Raw genomic sequence first — 9,117 nt, forward strand, 5'->3', positions numbered from 1 at the left:
GCGGATACACAACCGACTGAGCGCTCCCACCCATTCCAATAGGCGCGAAGCACGAACATATATGTATACAAATTGACGCGGAAATTATTTAAGAGCTAAGATCTACTTGGATAAAAAATAGCATGATTTCTCTTAATTTATTTTCGGTCTAATTGGTATTAGAATTGTTAAATAATATTTAATAAAATTTAGTTATTCTTCCAATCGAATTTTTGCTGTACATTGTTTATTATTTTAGCTTAAATGATAACGGGCGTTGTAGCAATTACACGCGTCTTTGGATAATAAATGTTGGTAAGAGATACCAGTAATTGCTTTCATCCAGCCTATTCGTTCAGTAGTTAGGAAATATATCATTGCACATTGTTTTCCATCAAATAAATTTTCAAGTAAAAATTCCATTTATCTTCCATTTATCCGCTCAACGATTGAATTGGATGCTGAATCGTAGTGCTCGTTATCAACATCTCTTCTCTAAGGGGCGATTTATAATAGACAGTAACCGTAATTAAGTTTATTTATTCCTATGTTAAATTATTAAATATTTTTTGGTGTGCACGTTTTATTTTTAATACAGAAATTCCAATTTGTATAAAATTTCATTTTATTTGATGAAATAGTAAAAGCATCAATATTTATTGAAAAATAACATTTATACATAGTCATAAATTATTGTTTTTTAACTTCCCGACACCAAAAAACTTTGAAATTCAAAAGAATAAAAACAGGACTTAAACAGGACGACAACTTTTCTTTCGGAATATATTCTACACATGAAAATACACAAATTTACAGCATTACAGGAAAATAAGAGGAAAAATATTTATCCTCTTGTTGACAATTTTCTCCAACAGAAGCGCACGAATTTGTTTTTCCTTATAGCGCTTTTTCGACACCTTAGGTCTGTTCTTTTTGGCTGAATTTTGCACTAGTTTATCTTTCTTCTTCTTTCCTGCTAAAGAGAAAAGGAAGAAAGATGAGCAGGTGCAAAAGTTCAGCCAAAAAGAACAGGCCTCGAATTTTGAACCATTTTTTCGGGAGTTTGGTCTTTTCTTTTTACTCCGTGCGTGTCTTCAGCCTATCCTATTTATTATCCTATTTAGGATGTATGACAATAATTCTCTTTCCCAAGCAATGAGTCGCGGCTTTACATGCCACCGATCATATCCGATACGTTCCTTTACCTGAGTATGACATATGCAAGTTAGTTTAGTTGAAATTTGTCTTTACACACACACGCGCGCGCGCGCCCGCACACGCACAAGCATTATGAAAATTAAAAGATCTTATCACTTACAATAATGTAATGAACAGGCATTCTGAACTTAAATGCTCACGTATGTTGTGCTTTACTAATTTATGTTGTATAGGTCCTAATAATGGCTAAGTTTTTAATTCATTGATTGATCAATTGCAAATGCATTAAAGAATTCTTTTATTCATCGATTAAATACATCAACATATTTTTATTTACAGCGCTGAAATCAGGCTGAATCATAACAGACTAATTTAGTCGATGGATTGATGAAATTTCTGATTGAACATGGTGGGAGTATATTTCTTAACCAAAAATATTATGATTATTTGTTAATGTTATTCTGGGTGTTACAATATGGAAATATTATATGGGAATATTATAATATACTTTAATTTAAAAAATACTTAAAAATAAATCTTCGTCTGATTCCTCTTCTTCGTCTTTAATGATCAGCAATAGTGATATATTGGATTTATTATTAATCAAACGTAAATGTGTTAAGCACATAAAAATTTAAAATTTTTTCTCAAAAACAGTGCCATTATATTTGGACATGGACTTTAAAGCATACTTTCTAATATTTAGAATTTTAATTGAGATATGCACTAAGTATATAATGATTATAATTGCAAAAAGTATTATGTAAATAATATGTAAAAGTATACAACTTCGATTAAAAACACGAGGCATCTTATTAATATTTAAAGTTTTAGTTCAAAAATTAATTTATGGTAATTTATGGTAATATGGCATTTATAGTAAATTATTTTGTTTCAAAAATTCTTTAACTTGTGTGTAATCAACCCAATAATCAACAGGTAAGACTACAGATGAATATAAAGAATGGAATTTCAGATGAAAAATATATGTGCCTAATATTTTTGGCCAAATCTGTGTATGTATATATATATATATATGTATATATATATATATATAATGTAATATTATGTATATAATACATGAAATGCTTATTATGTCTAACACTGATTTTATATATTCAGGATCTTATTCAATGTTTAGATAACAAGAATAGGATATTCACCAACATCAATTAAAAAAGCAATTTTATTAACTATATGGATTGTTGCAAGTCAAAAATCGATTCGATCAACTGCGGACCGTTTTGATCTACAATAAATAAAGGAAATGCTCATACCATATTTATACGAACTTGTAAATTATTAACTAAGAAGATACAAAATTATATATTTTGGCCTAAAGGAAGAGCTGCACTCATGAATGTCGAACAATTTTATCAGTTAAGAGGACAAGAAAGTTTTCCTAATGTCTTTGAATGTGTAGATGGATCGCATATATCCCAATACTTGAATCTACAAACGATAATTCTTATTACCACAGGAAAGGTTTTTGCTCCGTTTTGTTACAAGGTATCTGTAACGCCAAAAGAGAATTTATTGATATATATTGTTGATAACCAAGATCAACACATGACGCTAGTATGTGACAAAATTCCTCAATATATAAAAAATTAATTGAAAACCGAGAACAAATGCTTCCTCTAAATACATATCTTTTAAGAGATTCGGTTTATTTTTTATAAACTTTTATCATAGTCCTTTTTACGAATAATGGACATTTAACGCCTGAAGAAAATTGCTTTAATAAAAAATTATGTAGTACTACAGTCATTCGAAGCTTATGGCCATTTAAAATATTTATTTAGAAGATTAAAATTGTTTAAAGTCATAGAATTTGAGTATATTAAATACATTATTTTAATACGTTGCATATTACGTAACACTTTCATACATTTTTATAAATATTTTATATTAGAGAATATTGTTTTCCTGTTGAATTATATATTTGATCAGCTTCTTCGTTATTTTTTGTGGAGTAGGCCTACTGGGGAAACCACTTAAAAAAAAACGCATCAACAATAGTACCTCAGAGGTGATGTGGAAAGCTATTGTCTATTATAATTGTCGTATATATTTGTATATATCCTAATTGCTTATTATATTATTGCTGATTATATTATTGCAGAATATACACATAATATGTTAATAATAAAAAATTTAATTATTAAAATAAAAATCACGTAGGAAGGAAAATATTTTAATGATATTTGCCAGAAGATATCCTTCCAGTATATTTTTTGTGTTGCGACTTCTGGCGTACAGCGTCAACCTGAAATCACAATGAAAAGCACAGGCAATAGGAACAGGTAATAACAAATTTCAATCTATCAGAAACCCTGTATATCAGAATGGATGCTTTCTGACAGGTTAAAATCTCTTATTCCTTATTCCTTGTCTGTGATTTTCATTGTATTTAAGGTTTTTTTACGTAAGCGATCGGCGGCTCGGCTATATTAAGTGATATAGTGGATGGACAGTAACACCTCAGGAATCGGCTCGAAATGTGTAACTATAATTCCGAGCACTGAGCACCTATCATGGAACAAGTCGGAATGCATTCCGGAATTATTCATTTAATCCTTAGATTTTTATTGTGTTTTCTAGGGAAAACGGAATAATTCAACAGTAAGTACATGTATGCATACGCATATGTATATCACTGCCGAAGACGAAAGTACAAGGTGGACATATGCACGCTAAACACGAAAAAAAGAAAGCCTTTATTGGAGACAAGTATAAAGTGACTTCCTAAAAGCATCTACTTTTACAGAAAATTTATTTCATGGTCCTGGAGTGGATGAATGTAAAAATTGATATTTAACTTTGAATACTTACCATTTTGTTCAAACATAATTTTTCGAAAAACAGCTACGTCAGATATTGAATTTATGTTTCAATTTTATGTATTATTTTTGCTTTCAAATGAGTTTTATAAAAGCGGCAGTAGTTATCGCAAATCATGTTTTTTAAAAACAATGTTTATAAAAATATTTATTGGTGGCATATTATTTTTAATTATTTTTTAATAAGATTTAAATAACAAAGATAGAAAAAAGTATAATTTTTACAAAGAAATAAACTCTGACTTATTTATCTCTTTCTGTTTTTTCCATAAAAAGTTACAAAATTAATTTTTGTTTTCACGTGACTAAATTATACCTATGCTTTTAATAGCATTAAAATTCGATACTGGTGTGAATAGTATGCAAGAGATGCAAAAAAGACTGTATTGTACTTTTAAGTGCAACAAACGAAACATTATGAATTTGTTCGGTTCTAATGATTTGGAACTTCTATATATATCATGTACTACTAGTTTTCGTGGACTTTATTCGCGAGGTCGGAGAAGATCCATCGATGTTTTTTGAAAGAAAAAACATGATCTTTCTTCGGTAGAATTTATTTTCGTTGAAGAGGAGAAGAACCCTCTCAATATGTTGAAGTTGAATGAGAAAGAAAGTGAAGAATTAGAACCTATTTTGTCTAAAATTTTACTTTATTTTGCAGAATCTCGCTGTAACTAACAATGAATCGGTGAAGTAATACTCTGAGTCTAGTAGAAAAATTGATAATTTTAGAGAGTTTTACTTAAATTCCAATGTTTTTCAACAATCGATATCAATTAGATTATAAAGCCCGACGGACATTTCGAAAGAATTACACATGGGCACAATATTATTATATAGTAAAGTAACTATCCCTATTAATGTGCCTTTAAGCCAATTTGCTTATTACTGAATTAATTATTAAATATTGTAGGTGTAATTTTATCTGCTTGAAATTAATATCGGTTTTTATGTTTCATAATTTGCGTTTTTCACTGCGTTCTACAAACACTGTAGATTGGATACAATTATGAGGCAATCGAATGATTAAAACGAGCCACTTGTGCATACAGTTTCACACCGAATACTTTATTGTCTTTTTAAAATGACAATGAGCGCTACTCGCGGAAACACTTTGGTGCGACTTATTCCGGTTTAGTAACTTTGTTGCCATTTGAATTCACATGTACATATTTGGTCCATTTTTAGTTTTAGTATTAGAACCAATTAAACGAACGGATTAAAAAAATGACCACATATAGCAATTCGCGAATGAGTTCGAAAGCCTACAAAAATTATGTATACACGTACGACGGGAATGTAAACATTAAACTTGCAAAAAGTATAGCCTATTTGATATTCATTAAAATTACAATTTCATGAATATTCCTTTTGCGTTTCGCGATACCGAACAAAAACAATAATCTTTAAAAGCGAAAAGAGATCAATTTTACATTAAAGAAATAATACAAATTATAACAATTTGTTAAACTCAAGTTGATTATCACAATGCAAGTATTTAATAAAGTGACAAAAGGCACGGTCTGCTCCGGTCTTTTTTAACTATTTCTTTTTTTATAATATTTTTTTAATTAAAAAAAATGTTAATACTTTACAATGTGTTTGACAAAAACAAAAAAATATGTTTTTGTCCCTAGCAAATCCTTCACGCGGCGATGGCCCTATTAATATGCTCTCAATTTTTGTGCCAATCCGTATTTGACTCATTTTAACATATAGTTACAAAAACAGATAATAAGTCTAAACTAATTGTTTAAGTTGATATTACATAAATCATTATTTCAATTATTCTTATTTCAATGTACACTCATAACACAACATTCTCAGCTTCAATACACATTAATAGAAATGAGCTTAAAATCTTTTTTGCTACATATTAATGGATTCATAGGGTACTTTCCATAATTTAAGTTTGAATTAGTTCCACTAGGACCGAAAAATATATAAATAGACATAATCATCTAGTACCTTCATGATTCATGACAACTATTGTCTTGACTGCCATGAGTTGAGTTGAATTAGTTAACTAGTAGCAATGAAATCGGAGAAGCAATAAAAAGTAATTTTGCAAAATTTTACGAATTGTGAGATGCAATGCTTTTATTAATTTATACTAAGATTTGTACCTAAATTCTAAGCAGAATCATAAGGCTTGTAACATATTCCTGTAAGACTTGTAAGAATTTTTAAGTGCTTATACCTTTATACAATATTTTTACAAACAGCTTCTTACCATAAATCATAAAATTTACAAGAAATCATAGATATTTACGAATAATCGCACGTCTTACGACAAATGCGCATAAAATTAGAATATTAGTAATAAGTTCTTACAAGTTTTACGAGAACACGTTACGAGTCTTACGATTTTGCTTAGAATTGATCTATAAATTAACTTAAAGCAACAATCATATAAAATTATTATGCAGTTTTAAAATGTATTACTGTAAATTGAAAAAATTTACTTTTAACTTTCGTGTGGGATCCGCGTTGTAGGCTGCGATCCGCCGTGATGTGCCGCTGGGATGACGTTACACGGGGTCAGTAGCCGCCGGGCGCGGCTGTCCCCACTGCGCTATACTTATCATGGGCGTTTTTTCGTTATCCAATCAGAAACACAGCTAAGGTTATTTTCGTCTTCAGGGATTAAAAGATGAAGACAGCCTCAGCCATGATTACATAACGAAAAAACGCCACATGTATACTTACCGTTGTTATCTCTTATGCGTTGCCATCTTCTTCTCGCATACAAAGATTTTTTTATTGTACGATTATTTTATTTAATGGTGCGAACGTTTAGTAAGAGCGCGATGATGCGCGTGCAATATGATACCGCGAAGAAGGAAAGAAGGAAGGAATGAATTAATTGCGAAGTTCGAGTAATACAATTTATTAATTTTATTTATTTAATAAAAAAGAAACAGTAAGATATAAAATAATAATTTATGTAATTTACGATATATTCATGACATATTCATTTATTTATGTCCTTTTTATGAACAGATTATGATCTCATTGCTTCATGAATATCTCCATCATTCTCATTATCACATAAATATTACTAAGAACTATATAATTTAAATATATAATTCTTTAACTATTTTATATATTTTTTTCAAAAAATTTCTATAAATTCTGTATAAAATCTATATCAATATAAAATCTATATAATTTTTATAATCTGTAGAAAGAGATGATAAAAGGGAAAAAAAGAAAGAGATGGAAGAATGATTAAATTATGTTTTTTAAAATGTTTTTTTTTTATTAATGTTAAATTAATGTATTCTTTCGTAGATATAAAGGTAAATAAATTTTAAAACCACCTTTTGCTTAATTTTTTATTGGTCGGAGAGCAGAGGAGAGACACAGAATATAACTTTAAAACTCCATATTATATTATCCATATTCATACTAGGCAAAATAATCTTTTTATTTATAATATTCGTAAAAAAATAAAATATACTAATAAAAATAATGAAAAAGCGCAATACAACATATTCTTCCCGTCCCACTTACAGACTGCGGACTGTCGGATATATTTTTCATGTATATCCGGTGTGGTTAAAAAAATATGATATATTGCACAATACATATATCGCATACATGCAACCATTCACTGCATATTCACACTTACATTATATTACAATATTATTATGCAAAGATATAAATCACTCATCGTAAACATATAACCCTTTGAGAGATAGTCAGGAAACACAGTTTCTTGTGTAACGCATAACGCATAACGCATAAGGAAATTAACCAATCAAAGTCCTTTATTTTCTTCTTTTTAATAAAATATTTTTAATGTTAAATTAATATATTCTTTCATAGATATAAAGGTAAGTAAATTTCCGGTATGGTTAAAAAAATGTGATGTATTGCAGAATTGTAATTTGTTTTAGCTTTTGCTGTTGCTGCTGTCTACTGCTGCCAGTGATAGTTTATTTTAAAGAACGATTTGATGAAAATAGTGAATTCAATTTCAGTATGTTAATTAACAATAAATGCCATAAAGTAATTTTTAAACTAAAAGATGGCAAAAAGACCTATTTTTTCGAGCATTTTTTGGATCTCAAATTTTAAACTTTTTTTTATGCCAAATAGTACTATATAATGTAACATTCATCCTAGAAAAATTTTAAGATGAGTATAGGCACGGTTCCAGAGATACTTTTTTAATGTGAGTCCCCTTGATTCTTACAGATCGGGGTGTTTTTTTAATGTGAGTCCTCTTGCTTTTCACAGATCGGGATGTTTTTTTAATGTGAGTCCCCTTGCTTCTCACATATCGAGGTGTTTTTTAATGTGAGTCCCCTTGCTTCTCACAGATCGGGGTGTTTTTACCCCCTTGTATCTCCAGAATCGTGCCTATGCTCATCTTGAAATTTTACTGTGATTAATGTTTCATCTAATAGTACTACTTATCATAAAAAAAAGTTTGAAATTCGAGGTTCAAAAAATAGGCGAAATCACTTTTGCCATCACTCTTTTAAACAATAATAATAAGACACCTTATATTTTTGATCAAAGCTTTATATTTTTATATATTATTTACGTATTCCATATTTTTTGCAGTTATAATCACTATACTAGTACATACCTCAATTGAAATTCCAGATAATCGAAAATGTGCTTTAAAGTATACATCTGAGTATAAAGGTACTCTAAGAAATTATCAATTTTTGTGTGCTTAGCCATATTTACATTTAATTAATAATAAATCCATATCAGTATCTGTTGTTGATCATTAAGGAATCAGAGAAGATTCTCATCTGTTGTAAAAAACATTTTTTAAAATTATATTATAATATTGTAACGTTTCCATATTATAGTGTCCATAAAACACAATATTAACCAATAATCATAATTAATATTTTAGACAATATATCCATGTTTAATCAGAAAACTAAATTAGTCGATAAATCTGATGGATGCAATGATTTCAGCGCTGTAAATAAAAACACATAGACGTATTTAATCGATAAATAAAAGACTCTTTGATGCATTTGCGCTTTATACGATTGATCAATTAATGAATTAAAAAACTCACCTGATTTAGATTACTGTTTTTCATGTCTAATGTCTATTGCACACTGGACGCGATGAGCAATGAGCGATGAATCCGATGAGAACT

This window comes from Trachymyrmex septentrionalis, unplaced genomic scaffold, assembly GCF_001594115.1.
Source record: "Trachymyrmex septentrionalis isolate Tsep2-gDNA-1 unplaced genomic scaffold, Tsep1.0 scaffold171, whole genome shotgun sequence".
Classification (NCBI taxonomy): domain Eukaryota; kingdom Metazoa; phylum Arthropoda; class Insecta; order Hymenoptera; family Formicidae; genus Trachymyrmex; species Trachymyrmex septentrionalis.